The following is a 25,707-nucleotide window of genomic DNA, read 5'->3' on the forward strand; positions in this document are numbered from 1 at the left end:
TACAGGGCAAGTCAAAAGTTTAGACTCAGCTCAGTAATTGCTTCTACATTGTTAACAGGAAGAAAGGTTCGCCTTAGACATTTGTCAAGGTAAGAAAAAACAAATAGCTGTACCTACTGACCGACAATTGTCGCAAATTCTGTGGGAGAAACACTTCTCACTGATTAGTGGCAAAGTAAACCAATCAGCAGTGTGCTGTGAGAAATGTGAACAGAAATTAGCACATGCATTAAAATCAAATCCAGATGCAAGCATTGAAAATATGTTCAGTGAAGAAGCTATAAAAATAAGACATACCTAGAGCAGTGACGAATAAGGAAAAGAAGACGAATCATGTGTCATAATACCGTAACTGCAAGGTTATGAGCAAAGTAGTAACTACACAAAATGAATTTAAATGGAAGCGCATTGAATAGTTGTCTGACACCTCATTTCTGTAAATTGATTATTTGTACTCTCATATTGACAAACGTGAAGAATTCCCTTTTGTGAAAATCTGTGTGATTAAAAAGGAAACAGTGAGGGTACTAGGTATTCCTGCTGCAATAAGTCGAAGACTCAAGACCCATTGCTCATTCTAATAATGCAAATCCTTGCAGCTCAGTGGGAGAACGACTGGCCCAGAAACAATCCATCTTTGTAGCTGGGTAGGGTTGGAGAAGGCACATGGAAGCTTTTCAATGCCTTTACATGCTTATCCAGGCTATCTAACTCAAAATAAAGGCTGGAGATTAGAACCTAGGTAAACTGCCACCGTACAGAATTTAATTAAGCTAAATTATGGAGATACCCCTGTGTATTTGCAGAATCAATGTAGAGATTTCCTCAGTGCTCGGAAAGGCGTTCATGAATTTGGCCAAAGGCTCGATATCCATCTCTTGAACTGATATCCACTGCCTCACTACTGTGCGAGACTTGGTTGCTTGTGCATTATGCTTGTGCAGGTACCAGTGGGGGAAAGAGGCATGAGGCCAGCTTGGATCCTCAGGTACTGTAGGTGCAGTCGATGCACATCGTCAATGGCAAGGGCTGCTCTGGGAGGCACTTGGGGCCACTGGGGTGCGCTGGGTTGCGCTGGGCTGCACTGAGCTGAGCTGGGGGGCACTGGGCTGCACTGGGGGACAAAGCTGTCTTGGGGTGCACTGGGCTGTGCTGGGGGGCATGGCTGCTCTGGGGGACACTGGGCTGTGCTGGGGGGCATGGCTGTGCTGGGGGACACTGGGCTGCTCTGGGGGACACTGGGCTGTGCTGAGGGGCACTGTGGCATTGTACTGGATGACTGGGAAGCAGTGCCTTAAGCGGGCCCGCAGAGTGAATTCCCAGCCCTGGCTCACAGGTAGGAGGGAATAAAGACGATCAGCTAGTTGTGCTCGGGAGCAGTACTGGGAAGGCTGGTGGAGGACAAGCTTCGTGCTAGATCAGCACGCCACGAGAGCGGCCCGAGATTTTGTGTGTGGCTTAATCTCGTGTGCATCTCAGTCTAGAACGTAGCCCAGTCCTGCATTTTCATTGCAAGGATTTATATCATCCCATGTGCTGTGGCATTAACCCTCCTCCTTGAGAGCATGGGTTTCTAATCAGGCTGGAGCAGCTGATCAACGCGCGTTGCTCAGGACTGTCTCAGTGTCTTCTCCTCTGGGCTATGGTGGTGTTGATATGAGGTTTTATAAATGATACCATTCTGCCATAGGACTGATCAAGGGCACCCCTGTCACACCATTGCTTTAGTTTCTTTTCCCTCAGAACACCCCACAGTGTGTGTTTACCCCACAGTGAACCAAACGGTCCAGACCTGAATCCGAAATAAAATGAGCTATGCTGCAAACACAGGTTTCTGAGTTAAACCCTCAGTTGAGCATGATGAGATCTTAGTCCAGCCTTCATTTTTCGTCCATGAAAAGTCCCTGTGCACACACAGGATGCTCCAGTTAATGTCAGAAAACAATTCAGACTAACTTTGCAACACAAACGTGTGCTATCTTTGTATTGTCAGTAATGTCATAATGCAAGTTTAAAAATAAATTGATACAGTCCTTACCTGAACAGATTTTATTTGCACAGTGACGATAAGCACTCGCATACCACAGTATCCAGGCCTGCACACACTTGTGTAATAAATGTGCTCCGTCTGTGTCCGCTCTGTCCAAAATTCCTGTGGGGATGAGCAGGAATGACTGGGCAGCCTGTCACCAGATCTGTCTGCTGTGGAGTGTAGGCCAGACTAACACAGTAGTGCAAGAGATTACACACCATATCTCTTTTTAAGATTCTTGTAAGGGTCGCTCTTCGATTATCTTCATATGTTGATGTATTTCACAGACCGTAGCAGATATTCAAGGCGGAAACAAATGACTGATAGATATTTAAAAAAGAAACAATGCTGTGTATCACTGATAGTTAAAGAAAGGTGAAAAAAAATCCTTCGGTTTTTTTAAATGAAAGCTCTTATTTCATTAACAAAATGTCTGACACATTTGTTTGGCGTATTAGATTCATCAGTGTGACATTCATTATGAGTTTTGCAGTTAAAGACTCTGAAGAGTAAGAGTTCCTGGTAAGAGTGAAGGACTGATAGATGGACAGACTTGGGGATCTGCTCCCAGACTTTTTGAGGGGGCTCATAGAGTCTCCGATTGTTTGACTCACAGGCGTGATGCAGTAAGTGACACTGCTGACTCTAGCCAAATTGGTAGAAAATATTGATATAAAACAAAGGGGAAATAACAGCATGTGGGACAATATTTTACTCAACCTTGTTTACATGTACATTAAATTAACCTACGTTGCTGTGCAGCAGAAATGATGTGAAACACGGCATTGCTTTGCAACATCTATGGCTCCAAAGGGATCCGTAATCCAAGCTCTTTCTTCTATGATGTAAAACCCCTAATGCTGTACACCTATCACTTTCTAACAGCCTGCAGTAATCTTCTTTATAAGATCACAGCACAGATATCAAACAGAAGGTCAAAGAGTAAATCAGCAATTAAGACTCTCACATCAAGATGTCACATAAAAAACAAAGTAAAATGAAACAAGTTACAGCAAGTCAAAAGAGGGAGCGAAGTGTACAGAAGCAGAGTATAAATCTGTGAACTCTTTGAGTAATGTAGGCAGCAGCAGGAGAGCTGATAATGGCATCTGGAAACTAAAATAGTGATTTGACAATACACATGAAGAGTGTGGACTCATGTCACTCTGGTAAAACAGTGCTGGCATTTTGTTTTGTTTTCGACTCGTAGATTTGTAATGGTGAGCATTCTGTTACAACACTGTCACGTGTCCCCACTATAAAATTATGAAAAGATTTTAAAAAACAACAGAGTAATGCAATCAGTTATGAAAGTGCTGAATGACATATCAAAAAAATACACTGGTATGTATGCAGGGTGACAAGATACTTTGGGAGGCTCATGTGTATAATTGTGTGTCCAGTCTGTACTTTACTTAGAACACTATTATACAAAAGCAGCCTTTTCTTAGTTGAATTCACTTTTTACGTCCAACTGCGTTGCCGAATTTTAAACAGTTTTTAAAATATTTTATATTCTGTTTTACTGTGCTATTTTGTACTATTTGGTAGATAGCATATGAACCTTTCCTTTTAAATTTTAACTGATTATAGTGTCCGAAGGACTTTGAAGAGATCCAGCATGAAAGATGCTATATAGAAATAAAGACTGGGGGCAGTAATCATAGTAGTAGCACCTGTAGTAGTAGCAGCAGTTGTATCGCCAGTAGCAGAATAAGAGTGTTAGAAGTGACAGACATCCTAGCAGTACAGTAGTTGTAGCAGTAGGAGTGCTATATTAAGACAATAACCCAGGGTATCTGGATTTATCTGGGATGAAGCATGCCATTTCTCACTCCTTGATGTTCCCTGTGGTTTGTACCTGAGCTCTTAGATACCCTCATGCTTTATGTGAATGAGCACCTTATTAGTGTTGAAACTGTTACTCTTCTTAAAGCCCTTTATTAGCCAGGTGTTCAAAAAGGTATGAAAATCTTTAACACTGCACAGCTGAGGGAATTTTCCCTGCAGAAGTAATGCATGACAGATGCCCTGATAGGTTTACAGGTGAGTGGGAACGGTGGAGAGCAACTTAAAAACACAATCACCTAGACTCACCTAGAGATTTATTGCTAAACAATTACTCACAGACTTACCGAATGAGAAACAGGAGCATAGAGGACATATAGCACATTCAATGTTCTTTTTACACTCACAAAAGATCATTAAGCTGGTAATTATGTTGTTTCGGCATTGAAAACTCTTAACTCTTAACACAACACACAAAATAAAAAATGTATGTTAAATGAACTGTCAAAAATTAGTACAATTAACTAATTGTATAATGGTAATCTGCCTGCACTAACATGACATGGTCAAAACCTCACTATACTGTATTTCATCATGAGTACACTCACAACCTCACTCTCACCTGTGCTGTCCCAAGGGTGGAGTCTCTTTCTGGCAGGTTAGTGAACTCATGCAGTAAAGGAACATATCCAATGATGGATCAATTAACAACGAAGGAAAACTAGAATGATCAGATTAAAGACCTGAATGGCCACTTCAGCAAAAACAAAATGTTTTTTTTTAAAAAGGGACATTATTTGGTTGGGAAAATATAGCTATGTATATATTTATTTTAAAGACAATGCAAAGTGATTCAGACCATTGCATTCCAGGAAATCTATAGCCAGAAGGACACTCTTGTCATGCAATGTCTTGCTAAAGAAGCGTTATATATTCAACAAAAAATCAGCTAAAACACAAATCATTTTGCACATGAAGACGTGGTATCCAAAAAGGTGTCACATCAAGGAAGCGGGTACTTTAAGATAAAACAAGATGTGGAGATTACAGATGACAAGAAGAAAAAAAAAATAGCAATGACATAACCTGGATATAAATCTGAACCGTGAACTCCACCTCACATATTTTTTTAAAGAGCTAACCATAACAACAGGAGAAGTGCGGCACGGAATTACCTAATTACTGTATCTTTAGGAGCGGACAAAAGACTTAACTTTAAACCCGTTAAATGCAGTCAATTACGGTGAAATTCGCCTGGAGTTTTAAAAAATAGAGAGCCGTGCTAATCACGGCACAATCAGGAAAGGAAGGAAAGTGGCCTTTTCTTATTGTAACAACTGAGATGTTGCCGTAAATCAGCTCTGCGGAAGAAATCTTTCAAAAGTTTGCTTTGCGAGACATTGGCCAGTGCGCGCTGGTTACTGCTGCCGTGACCTGCAGGAGTGTAAGCGATATCTTATGTACTCGGGAACTTCAAACACTCACGGTAACACCGCAGAACATTAACATCACAGTGACTTGAAGTGTTGTTAAAAAATTGGAAATCCCCTGGCTGCAAACACCGGGATCAGTGAAGTCTCGATCGGTTAAAAACATCCAGCCACTCGCTGAACCAACGCCTGTTTTATTTCGACGTTTTGGTGAATCGCATTCGCTAGCTTGCGCTCCCCCCCATCCACGTCGCAGTTTACGTGCTAGACGTCCTGCAAAACAAGGGGAAACTGAAGGAGTTTATTAAAGCTGCAGATGACCAATGTGATACAGCAGCTAACTTATCAAAAAAGAAAGCAGGCCATGTCACCACGAGCCCTTCTGCGCTACAACTAGAAAGTGGATCGATGGGTTCAGAAAAGCGTGGAGCCACACGCTCCCATTTCATAAAAAAAGCTGCAACCCTTTATAACAGAAAGCACATCATTTGGATTTTTTTCTTCTTCCTCAAATTGGCCCCGTGGCTCTTTCCTGAAGAGTCCGGCTTTGGGAACAGGGAAGGTTTCTTGGCAGAAATAGATGCTGTCAGGTTAGTAAGACGAGTTTTCACGAGGGAGCAAAATGCATTATCTAATAGTCATGACATGAGAACATTTGTGTCTTGCAGTTGAAATGACAAAAGGAGATTTGCTAGATAACTAGAAGGCACACATATAGTGAGATTTACATTATTTGTGTTGACAGGCACAAGTCCCTTTAAACAAACATAACAAGATCAAAGTCTGTCCCAGGTAAGAGAAAAATAGTACAAAATATGTTTTGTTTATTGCCTAACAAATCAAATCCAAAGCTAAGAACATCGCCTCAAGCGTTTCTGTGTCTTTGAAACTCCTATGCTGTCATGCGAAAATGGCAAGAGATCAAATGCAGACCAGGAGCTTATCAAAGATGAGTTCTCTTTTCATACTGAGAAGATGTATCGGCATTACTTCCTTGTTTTGTTTTTGAAGAAACGACCTCCTGAAGAATCTTGCTCTTCCATCTTCCGAAGTGCATTTTGTTATGACAAGAAAGCTTCGGCCTTAGCAGATAGTAGTTTTATATTCAAATGACATGGCAAAACCCTCCCATCCATTATCAGAAAGTCACTTCTCCGGGTGCTTATCCCTGAAGGACAGAGTGCAAGGACGGGGAGAAAGCACACAGATGCTACATGCTGAAATTTTGAAATGTATTTGCTGTTTGTTCTCAGTAGTGTCTGAGGGTTTATCAGCATCCTTTCTCCACTGTCCCTTAGGAGTCGGGCCCAGGGAGAAAGCAAATGAGTAAAACATTTGGAATTCCAGACAGGTTTCTGTCGTTCATTCCTCTGTGTGTCCGCAGCACTGAGCTGGAGCTGGGAAGAATTACTCCAATGTTTAGATGTTTAGAAAACAGGTAAATAGCGTGATAAAGCAAGCAGTACAGTAAGTGTGGACAAGACTCCTTGAGGAGAGCTTGTAAGAGCTCTGAAGAGCGCTTCACCTTATGGAACGAGCACAGGTATGGAAACTAATCCGGGGAACACAAAGGCACCTTTATTTTGTGGAAGCCTCCATGGTCTCCGATATCAAAGGCTGCAGGAGTTTCCACAACAAGACGCTACAGAAGGTGATAAGATACACGCCAGCTGACAGCAGAAATAATTTGTTGGGGAAAAAAAATGAAATTGAATTAATTTTTAGCTATGTAGGACTTCAATGTATTGATCATATCAAAGCACACTGACTATCCTCCTTCCTTATTTTAGCTCCATGCATCACAAAGGTATTCATTATGCAAAATTCCAGTTCCTGACTTTGGAATTCTAATCCCGAACGGTTCCAGGAAGCCTGTTTGAGTGATAGGAGAGCTACTTTCACAAGGGAACATGAATGGATATCTCTCCTGTAAACTCATTAGAGAAAGTGTCAATATTGAAACCATTCTTTAGTAACAAACCATTGCCTCTGAAACCACCATACTTATCCTGTCTAACTCTAAACTGAGGCCCCGTAGACATCCTTATGAAATGACAAAGAGATCAACAAGTAAACATGAGCTTTGTCTTTTCTGCATTCACATCCTGTGTGCTAGCTTTAACTCTTCAGTGTCATTGTATAACTGCTGCTCTGTATAAATTGCACTGGCACACTAAAATGAAATTTAGACTGGAATAGAAGGTTCCTGCTTATGGTACTGAATGGCTTCGCCTCAGGCTATCGTAAAGGTGCATTGCGTGATTGCAGCCCAGCTCTGCGGACACAGACGGGGCCCCACACAGCAAACGAAAGAGCCCCATGTGTGCAGCACCACACGTGTGGCACTCAGATCCACAAGAGGCTCTGCCAACATGGATATCTTTAAAATTCACTTTAAGACCCGTCCTTTCACTAAACATTTTTAATATTGAATTTAGATTTCAGTTTTTTTACATGTACTATATATTTCTTTTTGTACAGCTCTCTTAGCTTCTTGAAACTGAAATTCATGGGCAGTTACAGTATGTCCATCCATCTCCTAACTGCTTTATGCATCACAGTGATACAATTATATTATTAATGTTTGTCATTTCATGGTACTTTTGGTTCTTCTTCTCAATGGGGGCTTATAGTACTGTATGAAACTAGAGCAAGCTCAGGCAGCAGTGCAGGCTACCTGATGGCCCTGCTCCACACAGTATGTCCACAGTGGACAACAGGCAAAGCACACTGCCAGCTTGGGAGTCAAGGACACCCTGAAGACTGCAGCTGAGAGACCACAGGCGAGTCTTGCGCAGGTGCTGAAAGGTGGTCCCCGCCTGAGCAGATCTGATTCCTGTACGTGGTGCGTCCCACCGCCGAGCTGTGAGGGTCGAAAGCAAATGAGCAGATGACAAACGCGTCTGTCTCGGCTGCTTTACTGCTGAGGTGCACCACAGCTCTACCTGGGTAGGCTGGAGTGGGGTGTCAGTTTCAGAGTGTCAGTTTCCAGGGGTCAAGTAGAGGTTAATTGTGTACTGAAAAGCAGAAGGAAAGAAGACAGAAAGCAACACTTAGGCTGTGGAGCCTCCTTTAGGTGTGTATGAGAATGAGTGGAGGTGTGAGGCCGAAGGACCTGTTTATCATACATTGCTGTAGCCTCAAGCCAACTTCACACTTCTGCACAACCTTCTCTTCCAGAGAATCCCGTACTGACTGCCAACAGGAAATCATGGCGGACACCTTCCTTCTCATCAGCAATGAAGAATCGCCTCCTACGGCTCACGCTCCTATTATTGGACTGCCACAGACACCTCAATTCTGTGTGCTTCCCAGGATCCACAGAGCTAACACTTCAGGACCCACTTGTGCTGGTTTGCAAATACCCAGCTAGTCTCACCTCAGCTTTGCTCCTTCCCCTCCTGCGCCAGCCCAGTCCTTGGATTCTACCAGCACTGCTTTAAAAACCGAGCTGATGCCTCCGTCTTCTCTAGCAATCAACTACCGACGTTTCCACATTTCGGCAATCAAATCCGACTTTGCCAACTTCCACCCATCTGTCTGATTCACTCTTCATGTTCCCCCCACCCCTCTTCCTTTTCCGTTTGTAAGTTACCCTGTTAACTTCCCGAGTCTCAAAGCTTTCTATTAAAATACTGCTGATTTGCAAACAAGAGGCTCCAGGTCCAGAACGTTGTTTTCTCATTTTTGTCTGCTTCTCACTGTGGAATGAATCTCTGATTTTCCAGTTGTTTGTTACAGAGTCTGATCTCGACTGCTAATTCACAGGTAGTTTATATTTTTGATAGAAAAGCCCTTTCTTTTCCTTAAAACAAGACAGTAATTCATGAAGAACTGTAGTGTAGATGTTCAATCTAATTAATACATTTATATATTTTTTGCATCGTATGTTTAACATGGAAATGTCTTTACTGAATGCAGTACTTGCTGAGACAATATGTGTTCCAAAGGTGACCATACTGTAAGTACTTTAATGTTGCTAGTATACAGAATAAAAAAATAAAAATAAAATATAACTATTGAGCATGAGACCAGTTGCAAAAAGCAGATATTTTACACTGATAAAACACACTTACATTTGAAAAACATGTCCTATATTTTTACAGTCTTAGAACCTACTCTACATGCAGTAGGTGTTGGACCAGAAGGGTCTGTCCCTCAGGGCAAAAAGCTTCCAGTCTCTGATGTTTCTTAATTTCTGGGAATGACCTGCTAGATGCAGAAACATTTCAGGTGATTCGTGTTTGTTAAAAATAGCTCCTTTTCTCCAGGTGCTCCAGTTTCCTCCCGTAGTCCAAAGGTATTCTGGTAGGTAAATTGGCTTCTGGGAAAATAGGAAAATAGGTGTGAGTGTGTGTATCTGTGTATGCCCTGCGATGGACTGATGTCCCATCTAAGGGTGTTCCCTGCCTTGCGCCTGTTACTTGCAGAGATGGGCTCTGGGTCCCCAAAACTGTGAACTGGACAAAGAGCTCAGAAAATGGCACCACGGGAAAAAAAACTGCTTCGAAAACTGGGAACGGTCAGCTAGCCTTTTCTTTTTAGTTCTTTTTAGTTTCACTGTTTAAGATGAGCTGTATTGAACGATCACCTTTCCTCATTCTGTGAGTATTGTCTGACACAGATAGAGTATTTTGCAGTTTTATTTGAAGAAAGGCTAAAGCTGGATGACACAGAGAAGAACAAGCATGCAGCGGTACAGAGAAATAAAGGAAGAAAGTCGGCAGAGCTTGTGAGGGAAATTCCACCGGCCCCGGAGCTTTTCAATAAAAAGCACGAAAATTCAGCAAGCTGTAAATTAACATACCTCGGAGGCAATTTGGTAAGCTTATTGTGCAAAGTCCAGAAATGAAACTGTATTAAACTGAAACAACTAGAGCCTTCATGGTCATGATACTTTTCTAAGGCTTTTTCAAGAGAAAATTGCAAGAATGTTTTGCATACACACAAACCCACACAAACAGCTTCACAGAAAATATTTCCTTTCTTATCATTTTTTTATTTTCTTGTTTTTTTTTTTTCAATCCAAGCCCAAAACAGAACTATAATATTTCCTCTAAGGGGGGGATCTGTCTATACAGACTTATGATCACACCTAAATAATCAGCCACAGAGAGCGGCCATGCTCACGAGAGATCATCAGTATGGCATAGCTCGTCTCTAACCAGTGAAGTGGATGTCTACAGTACATATATTTTACAAGGAACAACTTTTGGGTTTTTAAGTGTGTTATAAGAACATGGAGCTGCTATGAATTATGGGAATGAATTAATTTATTCCCATAATTCCTATGTGCACATCTTCCTATATACATATGTGAGCATGTAAAATTCAATAAACATATGTAAAGAATTTAAGCAATATACTCAGTTAAATATTTAGAAATCCTGTGCTACAGAGTCTTTTAAACACTCTAGAATTGTAATCTGATTCACCTGATAAAGAATATCACATTATATTTTTCTGAAGCCTTATTTGCTTTTGAATAGCTCCTTCGGGATCCAGAGAAGGACCCAGTGTTATTGCAGGTAATTATTCCCTGCTGATAGGAGAAAAATGTGCTTCCCACAGACATCCTGCCTGGGAATCAGAAGTAATAGATGACCATTGTAACAAAGGACTTTGTATTTCATTTTCTGAACAGAGAGATCACACTTCAAAGGTCATTATGTCTAAGATGCAGTTAATCTTTTAATACACTTCCCGCATAGATTCATCAGAGTTCAAGCGATTGATCAAAGGGAAGGCGAAAGTGAAATATGCACTTACCATCATCCAGCATTTCTTCCTGGATGACAATGCTCAAACTGAGCAGCGCAGGATGGATATGCATGTCAGCCGCCTGGCTGCGAACGTTTCCAGAGGCCTCGTGTGTAACTCCGCTCAGTTAATGAGGAGAGCCTTTCGAACAACTTCTTGGCCTTTTCAGAGCGCAGGATTTCTCAGAGATGCTGTCACAACACCGAAAGCCCTTAAAACGATAAAATGAGGTTACTTGGAACCCATTCTCTCCCTTTCTGCTCCTCTCTCTTTCTTTTATATAGAATGGATGCTGCACATTGGTGGTGGTGGAGGGGAGTCCCCATTACCTGTAAAGCGCTTTGAGTGGAGTGTCCAGAAAAGCGCTATATAAGTGTAAGCAATTATTAATTATTATTATTATATAAAAATAGAGAACAGAAAACATAACCCCCAGCACATTGCCGTTCCACCAGGGGGCACTATTGCACCCACTGGCCTGGATTTAGTATAGTAGTCTTCTTCTTCTTCTTCGCATTTTCCCACTTATGGTGGGTCTGCTTGTTTGCACCGATTTTTCCACGTTGTACGGTGGTGCGATGTCACACATTGGCTTGGTACTGGACCGCTGGACTGGGTTCAGTGTTCTTGCAGGAAACTGGTGTCGCACCATGCGTGTGACATGTCCTGTGCCCACTCTGTGGGGCTGGGGCCTTGTTCGGGGACTGTCCCTGTGAGGTTTGGTGTTACCCAGAGGGGACGACCCCCTGTCGCGCTGCAGTGCCAGCTCTCTGTTGCTGCTGGAGGCTGCCTACTAAGGGGAGAAGCTCATTGCACTGGATGCTGTTCTGAATCCTCAGGGGGTCCGCCTGCCACACCTATAACGCAGTGTAAGAACATTTAAAATGTGACAAGCGAGAGGAGGCCTTGTGGGAGTGATTGCTAATCGCTGACAGTTGGGGAGGATTGAGCGTGGTTGTTGTCATCCCTCCCGAACTTTAGTTAAATAAACTCCATTAATAATGTGAACAATTATGGGGAAAAGCATACAATAGAGAAAATACTGATCCCAATGAGTGACATTTGAGCGAATGCAGAATATTCAGATTCCAGAAAATGATGGGGTGCTGCACTGCAAGTCCTTTCTGAAAAGGTCCCCCTTACTGTTGAGATCAGAGAGAATCTCAGCATCCGTTTGGAAAGCACACAAGCTTATCTCAAGGTCTCTAGGAACTGTGGTGATGCTTAGCTACAAATTCCCCTGTCAGAGTGAGACAAAGGCATAGTTCTGAAGGACGCTTGTCCTGTGGGATAAAAAGACAATCCTGTGCCTACAGCCACACAGTTTACTTAAACTTGACTCAAACTTGTAATTAGGTTCTGATATAAACTTACTCCAGTCAACAATAAGTATGATGCGCACAATTATGTACATTTTTGTGAAAAGTCAAATTGGTTTCTTTTAATAATTTTAATCAAATTATTAGAATATAACCGTTGACTTCTATTTTAAACTTAATTTGTCAATTGTATTGTTAATGTTTATTCTGCTGTACTGCTCTCTACACATCGACAGATTAGGGTGGGGAACTGGTTCGGTGTGTGAGCAGAGAATGAAATAAATGAGGAGACTACACAGCTAAAACGTGTTATTTCTAGGTTGTGTTAGGTCTAATTTGAGGTGAATATGAAAGCTGCATAAGAAGCTATATCACCTTCTGCACAGGGTGGCATGATGGTGAAACTGCTCTGCAGGTTATTATCAACAAGTTAGTTAATGAAGAAACGATTTTATGGCGATCTTCTGGATTGGATAAAACAGTTAGGAAATGCAACAAGAACAGCAATATAAATCAAGACACATGGCCGTCATGTCTGGCGAAGTGAGATCTCATTATTGTTTTATTCTGTATCATTTCTACTAGCAGCTGAGAGTTAATAAAGAGTTAAGAAGAGATACGGATCCCCGCTTTTCTGCTTTTGTCATTCAGGTCTGAAAAGAACGGCTGCCGGTGCAACTGACAATTTCAGGTTGCCAAAGGAATTTCACTGATGAAGCCTTCTCATCTCAAGCCATGCCTAAAACGAGAAAACTGCTCAAAGAGTTGTCAAACCTCAGTCTTCTGTCACAGCAGGATTACATCCAATAATACCGTTGCCTTTGTCCTGTTGACTTCACTTCAACAGGAATGTAGAGTTCCAGATGTACTCTGCATGCTTGGTGGGCCTTTGTCATCCTGACACAAGTGCCTGCTTGCACTGAAGTTTGAACTGTTTTTATGTAACGTGCACAATTATATTGTCTTAGAGGTCGCCAATCATTTAGTTCAGTACAGAAATGCAAGCTTTCTCCTTAATACCGTTCATATCAGTTACTATCAAGTGACATAATCTGTTTTGCAGTATGCGGTGCACAATGAAAGATATTCGACTAAACAAAGTTCTCAAAGGTTTTGCCGAATGTGGGGTAAACAAACTTTTTTATTTTTCTTTAAAAATACAGAATAATTTGTTGTGATATCTTCTGCTTGTTCTCTTGTTATTGTTCTGTCTTGTTATTGATTGGTTTTATTCTGACCTTGATGACAGACAGACTTCCAAATCGTGGCACAAGGATCTTATTAGATAGGACCACTACAGTGTACAAACTATGACTTCTGGAGCAGACACAATCAGAAGTTAATAGGCTGTATTTGACGAGCATGGTCAATTTACTCAAAGCCTCTAGTTGTGTCTTGTACTGTTGTCCCCTTCAAGGACCACAGTTGACCACTCCTGACTTAATTGGACCAATTAATGCTCTACAGGGATCAAACTCACATGTGTTCCAAGTCTTTACAAACTGGTGCTTTCAGGAGGACCTGGAAGAGCTGCTGGATGTTGGCTCTCCAGGGCCAGTGTTAGCCACCATTGGAATAAAACAAAATCGCTACAATTTCAGCCATAAATCACCATTAAGAAAAGAAAGTGTTTCTTCAAAAAGAAGCAGAAAAAAGGGAACAGAGCACTGCAAACTGCCCAGGATTTGTGCGTAGCACTGTGTATGATTCTTTGCAAAAACAACAGTGGTTTAAGCCGGTCAATGCCATGACTGATGAATTGGCTATTCTACAGTAATACGCTGTCCAGAAAGAAAATATGGATCTCAGGTAACTTTAGAAGCAAACGTGAGAACCATCAGAGACAGAAAAGGTTTCAAACATTTAGAAGCTGGTCCCACCCCCAGCATAAACACATAGCACATAGAACAGGGATGTCAAGGACCAGTTCTGCCTTAAGCATGTGTTTCTTTGCCACTGCTCAAGAAATCCTTGTCTTCTGGACTGAATCGAATGGCTTTTCTTCCTTCTTCTATTGGAAACACAATTACTAAGCACAGTGCATATACTGTACGTAACTATGGAAATGTTGTAACACCCCATCATAGCCATACAGTCATTGATACAGTGCTTTTAGGGAAAGCCTGGTTTCTAACAGATATTCTCGAAATTCTCATTAAACATTACATTTCAGCCAGGGGACAAATTAGAATTGCTTTTACACAGTTTTCACCTGATGTCTTAGAAAAGCAAACAGCAGTGTTAAGAAACTGAACAATGTCTTTCTTTGATTCTTGTTGGGTTCTGCTTAGCACATTAATAGTTGCTTTTCAAGGAAAATATGCGCTCGGGGATTTTGAAGTTGAGCGAGGAACAGTTTCAATGAATGAGAAAACTTGTATCTAGCTTCTAGGAAAGCAAGTTGTCTTGTGCTGAAGAGAAGCATATTGTGTTGCATTACGCATCATGTACTGGGCACCAGAGAAAGGAACAATGTCTTGCTTATCAGTGGAACAAAAGATTCGTTCTTTGGCTGGCTGCTGGGAAAGATGACAGCTGTGGGATTGGGCTTCACAAACAGACAGGTCACATGCTAGACTGCTAACAGGAAATAACCTTTTCAGCCCGACTTTAATGTCTGCTGCTATTTAGTCTAGATAAAGTGAGATTAGCCTACCTATAAAAGGTAACTTTAGAAGGCATTAATACTAAAGTCCCTAGTTCAGACCGAACAGGAGATAAATCGAACAGCATGTGTCGGCGTATAGTTGCCTGCTGGCTTTCTTTTTCTCTTTTTTTATTTTCTAATTTTGTTGTAATTTTGTCATTAAATTACAGGTCACCTTTGATTCAGTCTTTTTCGCTATCTCTGTGTCTATCACGGTGTCTGTGGTTCAGGTGCATTCAACCCTCCAGTCTCGCCAAGAGAAAGTACTTTTCTCCATTTCTGAGAGCTAAAGGAAGCATCACTGGGGTCTAAAATATACCTTCCAACTACATTCTTTTATATTTCCATACTATAATATTATCTATTGCATTCTGCTATTCTCAGTAAATAATTCTGAAGATGCTATTTTAACTATATGACTACAGTCTTTTGCTGAATTTTTCACTGACATCTGTTCTCCTGCTGGTGGTTAAGGAGTTTATTCTGCTGCTTCCCTTTGGTCTCCCACTTTATGTATGTGGTCCAGTTACATTTACACTCCACTGCAAAACCCTCAGGCAATTTTAATCTCTTTTCACCCAGTTTGTTCTTCTTTACCATAAACACAGTTCTGTGGTGATCTACTGAACTTTTAGACATTTTGGGCTGAGGTAGCAATTAATCCTGATACACATGCATTTCATAATACAAAAGTAGCCTTTTAACTTCACATTATGCAGTAGCTTTATTGTAGCTACAACACTGCACTTTGGCTGTTCCTGTATAGTTTATGTTGAGTTGCTGTGATCCAGTTTTTGAATATTTTAAATTAAATATGCTTTGGAAACAAATGTACAAAGCCATGAAATCTCATAAGACCCTCTTTTGGAAACAAAAACAGAAGCAGAGAACTTTCTGCTTTGCGCTGGGAGAGGATATAGCTAAACAGGAATCACAGCACCAAGCTATTTTATAGTGCTTTCAGAAAAACAGCAGCAACCAAGGTTTAAAAAGTGTCTTGGTTTTGTTTTGGGGAATAGGAGAAGTATTTTCAGAGTTGTGTTATCCACTCCAGTAGAATGCAGGCATGCGCTTATCAATCACAGGTTAAACTGTACCCACTCAGAACAATACAAAAATGTTTTTTTTGTGCTTTTGGTGGCAGATTGTGAAATATTTCACAGCCTTTTACTTTACATCTGTCTTCTTGTCTTACTTGCTGTTTTGTGAACTGAGCAAGTCATGCCAGGTGGCACCAGTGGTGTTGACATTTTCCCAAAACAGTGCCAGATTTTTTTATACTGCAGTCACTCTTTTTTCTCCCTAAATTGCTTTGATGTTCTTTACATAACTCTTACATCCCATCTCCAAAGATGTATACGGCTGTGAATCTGTTCATAGTGGTTTACTACTCAAATATATCTATCTATATATTCTATCTAAATATATTAGAGTCCCATGCAACAGAAACTGAGGTCTAACTAGAGAAAATACAAAAACAAAGCCAACGACAAGGATCTCTCATGACACTTATCATCACGTATTATCAAGCAAATCTGTACTACCTGGATAACGCACCACCAGGGCCCCATCTCACAAAGGCTTCATGTATTCCAGCCAGAGACGTTGTACCCGCATCACTGTGTTTTTATTCTCCGCCTGGTGGTCTTGTCAAGGCTGAAATGAAATGAGAGAAGATGAGAAAGAGTGACGGCTCTTGCTTTTATGGAAATGCTCGTGTTATACTTTCTGACTCCTGGCAAAACCGCGTTGTGTAGAAAGCTGTTTGGTCATCCCGTCTCGGGTCGATAGGTCATACGGCAGATTCACATTGCGCAAAACACAAAGTTGTATTTTTATTTTTAAAGAAGCAGTAAACATAGGCTGCTGTGAAAAAGGGTTCGACATTGTGCATTGTTCCGCTCTTTTCTCTCAATGTTTTTCTTGCTGAGCTGGTCCGGTGATTAATTGTCATCAAGTTAATTAATGAAGAAAACGTCTGTGGTGATCTTCTTTTGAAATATTAGTCATTTTGTTGTAATTAATTCCTGTTAGATCTTTATTTTGCATTACAGGACATGGGGTGCTCTCTGCATGGAGTTTGCGTGTGCTCCCTGTGATCAGCTGGGCTTCATCAATGTGCCCCAGTTTCCTCCCACAGTTCAAAGACATACTGTTAGGTTACATGGGTTATGGGAAGAACGATTTATCATAAAATGATTTACTTTCCATATGGGATTATAAAACGCCTGAGACTTGTGCTGGGCAGGGTTTAACAGAGCGACATGGTTTTTCAAATGCCAAGTAAAATGCAGGACGCAACTCTTTTCCATGAGGTAACTCAAAGTTCTTCATAGCTGTGCACTGCTTCACACTGTGATCAAGTTTGTTCAAGAGAAAAAAAAAATCAGTTTGTTACTCCTGGACTGAAGATTACAAGATTTAAATGATGAACCAGCATAGACGCTGATGTCTGGTAGATTCTCATCTTCCCATTTTGCCCACACCATAGTTTTAGCTGCTTGCAGGTGATAATCTGTACTTCCGTTCATGAAATATTGTCTGCCAGGTGTTGAGTTTTATTCAGTCTTGACTTTGGTCTAGGTGTTTTTTCATTTCCTATCCTTTGCATTTCCTTTCCTATCAAAGTTTGCTAATCCTTCTATTTTGGCAACATCTGTGAGCCTGACTGGTTTACTAACGACACCAGAATCTTGATCCTTGATTACTGGTAGAAATTCTGAAGAGCACCGGTCATAATATAGATCCCAGTGGGACCCCACTTATGACCTCAGCTGGAGCACTCAGCCCAGTTCTTCCGAGCACCAGATGCCTTGTGAATGTTAACAGAGTATTTACAGTAAGTATATTGAGTTTTGGTTTCTTTTCTGTGCTTGGTTTAGGGTGGCCTCTTGGCCACAGGGTGAGGAGGGTAAACCTCCTTCCAGGGAGAGGAGTGAACCAAGGCACAGCTGCAAAGGTGGAGATGGGGTGGAGGAGAGATGCTTGCAACAAAATGCGAGAAGAGGTGTTTAACAGAGATATATAATGACAGTCGATAATAATTGGAGTTTAAAACAGTTGGGTGGGACTGGCTTTGTCTGTCGCTGTCCAGTCCCGAACTGCTGTCACGAACTTTAAATAGAGAAAATCATTCAGATTTTGCATATCATGCAAGCGTTTGCCTGTTTTGTGTGCAGCCCCTTTAGGTTCAGTCTCTTTTCCGGCTTACAAAGGGGAGGTATGGTGCTGCTATTAGCAGTGTCCTTTCACAAGGAGCTCAGTAAGGAATGCCTCATTCCTAAGTAAACAATGCGAAGAGATAAAAGATGACAAACTGGATACATTCATTTCCTCCATAGTTTGCAGCGGAATCAAATCTCTTCCCATTACAAAATAAGAGGGGTTAATTTTTAAATAGACCTATAATACCTGTGAGAGAGCATTATGTTCTTTGTATATGCACTTCAGAGAACAAGAGAGCATTGTAATAACATGTTTTTTAAAGGAAGATCTGGTTTTCAAAGTTATATTGTTCTTGCTTTAAATTAGTTAATAAAACCAATAGGATTACTCAAGCCATGCATCATGGGAAATGATCAGAAATTTGTATTGCAGAAAATGTTTCAATGCAGCATAAAACAGGGTTTGTTCAGTGTGTGAAATCCTTTCAAATGGGTGAACTGGGAGAACGTGGGTTGTTGTTGAAGAAAAGTGATAATAATTTATAATTGTTTGCCTGCTGCAGTACAAAATTTAATTTTTTCGCTGCCATTTAATTCACTCGTACGGAACTGTATCGATACAAACCCGTTTTGACAAAATGGGATTGTAGAAATGGAGTATCGTTTATTTTAGGGTGTTACGTGAGACTGGACAAAAATATTCTTTTATTCACATAACAGTTAAATAGGGAACCAAATTTAGTTGGCCGGCTGGAGAGGCTGAGACCATCTTTTTCTGAGTATTATGCGATTCGTTATTATTAAATGCCCCGCACCGTACTAAATACAGAGAGCCCCTCCAGAGGGTCTCGGCATGAAGACGGACTGAAAATGTTGTGTTGCCTTCTTAAACACATGCACTTCAGCACCTGCCTTTAACACATTGGGGAGGAGGAGATATGAGTCCAGAAATTAAGAAAGATAGATAGATACTTTATTGATCCCGTGAGGGAAATTGCAGTGCAACAGCAGCTTAACACACACAACACAGCCACAGTGTAACGAATTATATACTAATAGTACAATACATACAATACAATACAAGAGTTACTCACAGTCCGGACACACAAGAGGAAACTAGAACAGAACAGTACACAGAAAATCGTATCACACGTATGAATATAAATATAGATGTAACCATAGATATAAATATAAATATAAATGTATTGCACAGGTCCCTGGCATATATTGCACAAAAGTGGTCGTCAACGGGAAAAAGAAAAAGAAAGAGAACAGATGTAGCAGTAGATGTGTATATGCGTTTAGTCCAGAAACAGGTCACTGTCGCTGTTGCCTCTGCCAAGACGCAAGGTGGATGCGTTGTACAGTCTTATGGCAGACGGCAAGAATGACCTCCTGTAGCGCTCCCTGTCGCACCGTGGATGAATCAGTCTATTGCTGAACGTGCTCTTCATTCCTGCAAGCCTGTCATAGAGGGGATGGGAGAAGTTGTCCATGATGGCCTCTAGTTTGGACATCATTCTCCTCTCAGCCACTACCTCCAAGGGGTCCAGGTCAGACCCAATGACAGAGCTCGCTCTCCTGATGAGCTTGTTCAGCCTTTTGGAATCTACTGCTCTAATCCCAGAGCCCAAGCACACCACTGCGTAGAAAATGGCACTCGCTACCACCGACTGATAAAACATGTGCAGCATCTTACTACACACATTGAAGGACCTGAGCCTCCTCAAGAAGTTAAGTCGGCTCGGTCCGTTCTTATAGATGGCCTCGATGTTCTTAGACCATTCCAGTCTATCGTCGATAAAAGATGAAAGCTTTATTAAACGTACGCACCCCGCCCTTCGGCTTTAACAACAAAACTACCACAAAACAGACAAACGCAGATTTTTCAAAGATAGCAATTTTGAGCTGATACTCCGGGACTGTCCCATAGCGAGGAGCATCCTGCGCGCCCGTTTCACAGGTCAACCCGGCGGGTAGGTATCTGTAGGTATCTGTCTGTATCTTCTACAGTCGACAGAGCTGAAGAATCGAACTGAAACCGGCCAGCAGAAACTGTGCAATTATTTCGAAGACCCCCTGGCTCTGAGGCTGGTGAGGAAAAAAAAAAAGAAACAAAACAAAATATTATTTGTCGTTCCAAGCTATTTTCTCTAAATGCAAAGAGCTTCAAATTAAAAGTACAGAGGAGTCGAGCTGTCTTTGTTTGCCTAACCAAGAGTAAAACAAATGATTGAATTGCTGCGTGGAAACCCACATTAAAAACAACAGTGGCAGAAACTGATATGCTTAGTGTGCAGATGTGTGCCAAAAGTTAAAAAGTCACTTCAGCCGCAGTCTCTACTTGTGAACATTTCCTGAATCTAAATCATCAGGTCTCTTTGCAGGTCGTTTGCAATTTGTTCCGTACACGAGGTTGACACGTGAAGTGTTTAGAAGGGTGAAGTGCCTCGGTGGTTTTAATGACCATTCATATTGTGATTCTTTTTGTAGTATATTTAAAACGCTATTTTGGTCCCATGGGGTTCCCGTAGTCAGTGGACGATTGTCCCTGAAAATACGGTGTGTATGCAACCTTAATCTAAACTGTTTAAACTGTAAACCCATCTCTGTTTGTATCAGTATCTAATACTTTTTTTAAAGTAATTTTCAGTAACCCATAAAGGGCTAGTGTGTTGTTTTTTGTGATTTCTTTTGTAAATAGAAGTATTTTTCATGAAGTAACTGGGCCTGCAGTGCCTTTTAGACCCACATTAGCTAAGTTCTTTCACAGAAATATCTATAGAGAAATCCAGAACTACAGAGGAACTGTAGATCAATACACGTGATAAACGTTGAATGGAGAAGGCCTAGAGCATGCTGAGCTTTATCTTTCTATTGTATCGTGAATAATGGGAAGATTAAAGTCTTACCGAGTTTTTTCAGATGCTATATCCATTGTTGCCTACATCATAATAAAAACATAGATTGAAAATGTCAAAACAACGATTATTTCTTTGACAAATGCCCAGAAACTTCTGTGAAAGTTTTTTTTTTTTCTGGAAACTCAACGCAACATCATGACATCAAAGACAGACGCCACATAAACAGCTGGCTTGCATGATTTCAAAGGAGGCTCTTGACTTGGAGTTCACACCCAGCTGGCTGGAACGCGACTGCACCGGACGCAGCTTCTGACACAGAGATGCCCCCTTAGTTATCGACACAAAATGTTTCTCCAGGTGAGTTTTCCGAACGACGTCCCGTGCAGAGGCGCCATTAGCATTGATAACAGTGCTGTTAGACGTCAGTAGAGTATACATTTGCTTTAAGGCTGAACTGAAAGGCTACACAGTCTTATGTAAGTGAAAGAAAAATGTTTTTTGATATATATTACCTTAATGAGGTAAATCTTCACTTACCAAGTCACAGAATATCATATCTGGAATGCAAATGATATTCCTGTATGTCTGACCCCTTAAACGTGCCTTTATTTTCAAATAAAATGTCCTTTGCAATAATGCGCTATTTGTTGTTGATGTCAGTCTGTCTTTCTTCGTAGAGCCAGTCAGAACTGAGAGTGTCAGTATTCCTATCGAGTCAGAAACACTGCACCTTCCAGGACCTTGAGTCACAAGCTGATAACTGAACCACATGAGAGCAAATTTCTTTAAATGTTGACCACACATGGGAGCAAGAGGAGCTTATATTTTTTCAAAAAAAGAACCTATATCAACAAATGGGACAAATGTTTTGTCAGAGTATGCTGACTTCCTGACATCGGTATTTACAGTATCTGTGAGACCAGTGCGTCTGCCATTTTTAAAATCACTGTTGACCATCTTTGGTCCACCAAATTATGCCAATAAAACCCAGTAGGCCTCTTAAATTGGAATGGTAATCTCTGATTAAAACAGATGATGGAAGTCGTAGGAGCCTGGCTCTCTGCCAGGCAGCAATTTCCTCTTTTACACTTCGACACCAATCAGGTAATTATCTCTCCTTCTTCTGGCTCATTAGGGACTGCGGGTTTGGAGCCGGAGAAAACTTTTTTTTTCACAGAAACACAGTTATCATTACAAGTCATTACAGAGGCACAATTTATTCTGCTTTAAAAAACGAAAATAAGTAACTTTGTATAAGAGACTATCATGAAAAACACACCCTCCATCTTGTGTGAATGCAGTGAGCACACGAGAAGATTAAAGCAAAGAGATGAAAATCTGCAGCTCTTGTCTTGGAAGGTATATGACTAAGTTGACTAATGTCCTGGTGTTGTGAAACATACTGTATACGATATGAACAATTCACCTCAGTTCCCTCACAGTAAGAAGCTCAAATCAATACTCACAGACATGAAATTATTTGATCAAAGAGTTCAGCTCAAAATAAAAAAAATCTATCAGTTCAATTCCTTACTTGTGACTACACTAGGCAATATTCTTTGGATATTTTTTCCATATTTTTACCATAGAGTTCCTCAGGCAAGTCACACTTTAAAGACTGCAGCTACTGATCTGTAGAAAGTAAGTCAGGGGTCTCCAGTCCTCGTCCTGCTGCCATGGGGTGTTCGGTGAGCTAATTCAAACGCCCATGTGTAATCCAGAGCAGTACCTTGTCATGTGGTCCATTCAACCCGCCTGAAAATCAGCAGAAAACAAGGCCTGGAACACAGAGCGAAAGGAGAGGAGGAATGGAAAAATGTGGATGCTAGTATCATTAAATCTATAGGCTGCATCCTGATGAGTATGGTTTAGTACTGTTTACCTGAAAATTGTTTAATAGTATCGCTTTCTATAAATACAACGCCTTATAAAGCTGACAGTTTCTTTAACCTTTCTTGCAAGGGGTTGCATGTACATTTTTGTGGGTATTAACAAGATGTGTCTTGAACGCGTGTCATTCGTTTAAGGTTTTCCAAAATGGGCCTGCAAAAGTCCTGATGCCCTTTCATCCTTCGACCCGATCAGTTCTCCCTGATTCAGAAGGACTAGAGCACGACTGCTTCAAGTGTGCTAAAGCACATGCCTGGGATTGCAGCAATTCCAGCAATTCCAGCACTTGAACCGTGGCTTGCAGGCTCTTCAGGTTACTGCGGCCAAGGGCCACACACCATGTGAGGTGTGTCACCATGACAGCAGGGATGTTGGACTGGGCACCACGCGGGGGTCAGCCTCTGACAGGGACTAATGAGCGGGACCAGTGGCCAGAAACGGGGGGTTAACTCTCAGGCACACTCAGCAAGGGGTAAGGGAGAAAAATATTAAGAAGTCAGAAGGAATACAAGTAAACACGTAAATGCAGATTTTGCAGAAGAGGAAAAAAGGTAAAATTAAAGTTCCTTCCGTTACGAAAAGTCACGAATGAATAGTTCAGGCAGGGGGCTCATTCTGGCCCATTGAATATTAATAAAAATTTTAAAATTTCAATGATGGGGTGTATGACCCTGGTACTGCAGAGTCCTGATCCAGCAGGTAATGTGTTAATTAATTGCTTACACATGTTCCTTATCCTTGAAATAGGTAGTTTAGGTTGACGTATACTGTAGGCCTCAATCGACCGGGCCTTTCACTGTCTAATCCATATGAGGCACACTAGCACAGCTTGCTACAGAGACTGCAGTGCCAGTAGCCCAAACATCGATCATTTTAACATCATCCAATGAACAGAAGGAGAGCAAATGTTTAAATTCTCACAAACCATCATGTTTCCACCTGCTGTACTGCTGAGGATTAGCTGTGGAAGGACTTGGGAAGATGCGCAAGTCAAGGTCTATAAGCCGGTTGGCAGAGAAAACTAAGAGAGCTGTAAGTTGTTTGCACCCTTGCATGAGCAAAGAGTGGACTTGCTGTGTGTTAATCACATCTGTGGGGTTACCTCAGCTGTGCCGTGGCCCTGCCCTCTGAGACCCCTGAACTTTCCTGTCACGTCACAAACTTGTTGGTAAATTCTGAAATTATCTAAAAGACCAATCTTGTCCACTAAACCTATTTTAACTCTGCAGTCTCTACGATTGTTAATTATTCATACTGTATAGTAGAGTGTACACTAATGCACTTCCGAAGTGCTTTAGTGTACACTCTACTATACAGGATGAATAATTAACAATATTCACAATACAACTTTGATACCACCGACTTTGTGTAGCAAATGTAATTTGGAATAAAAAGGACAGGATTGACATTTTTTTTACTTATAGCGAATACAAATCAAGATATTCCCAGACTGACTGTCCATTAGAAATCTCCAGGAAACTAAGAAAACTCAGGTCGAATCAGCAATTGAAATAAGTACTTAAAATGAAAGATGCATTCATGTTATTCTACTTCCTCTGTTGCAGTCAGATCCTTTTGCAATAATTTGAATAGCAATAAAACAACACTGACGATGACTCTTCCAGAGATAAATCTACTACACAAGCTCACTGTTTTCTTAATATATATATATATTACAATATTAAACTGTTCTGTGACCTGCATTGCCTGAAACAATAATGTACAGCACTAACTACATGCTGATGCTAGTATTGCATTAATTGAATATGGGCTCGAAGAGACCCGAAACAATCTTGTGAGTTATCGCTGATCGACGCTGCAGATCATGCTGGGAGGAGGGGTTAACTCCAAGTCTAATAGGGGAAGCAGCTATGAGCTGCTTTATGATCTTTCTAAAGTGTGCAATTGTTCAATTTGTTCTCTTCACTGCAAAGCACCCAGGGAAAGGAGCATGTCTGTGTCGTGGTGCTCTAGGAAGGCCTAGTTAAGCAGAGCGCTGACATCTAGTGAGGCGCTGTCCTCCTCTTTTTCCACATATCTGTTTTTACCTGAAGACTAAAAGTGTCAAGTCTGATGTTGTAAGAGTACAGCTGCAGCTGTTCCACTCCTGCCTCTGAGATGTTGCCGTGACGATGGACTGTCACGGAGGTCCGAGCCAGGCTGTGATCCTCCGAATGTCTGATTCCTGGATGATGTGTTATTTTCCTTTCATACATACTGGTACATTTACCAGTCGTGAAAGCAGGGTGATGGCACGACGGAAATACACTCGCTAAGTGGTCACTTTGATTTGGTGTATCGTTACCTGCGCTGTGTATTTTGGATAACGTACAGAAAACACTATGCACCTGGTTGACATTAAATTCGCAACAAGCCTTTTCAAAGCATTTTGCAACATCAAACAGTTACGTGTTATGCCTTTGGATAATGAGAAAGATGTGGGAAAGGATGTTAAAATGCTTATCTCTTCTGTGCCCCCCTTTCTTAAGCCAAATTGCTGTAAGGTGTACTGTTTAAAATATGTTAAGCAGTTTTTACACTGCCCTTTATTTTTTAAAGTATTTTATATGAATAGAGTTATTTTTTACCAATAAAAATATCGGGAAGTTCGAAAATTTTGACATTCTGCATTATAAAAGGTGTTTTCGATAAAGGTATTTTGGTATTTTTAACCAATTTACATAACTGTCAAACAAGTACTAGTTTTAGGCAATTGTGTTTGTAATATGTCTTGTGTGAATGCTATTTTGATGGTTATGTACTGGTAAAATTAACAACTGGGCCAAAAAGAAGCTTACTGTAATTGTTGTTGG

Source organism: Lepisosteus oculatus, chromosome 1 (assembly GCF_040954835.1).
Source record: "Lepisosteus oculatus isolate fLepOcu1 chromosome 1, fLepOcu1.hap2, whole genome shotgun sequence".
Classification (NCBI taxonomy): domain Eukaryota; kingdom Metazoa; phylum Chordata; class Actinopteri; order Semionotiformes; family Lepisosteidae; genus Lepisosteus; species Lepisosteus oculatus.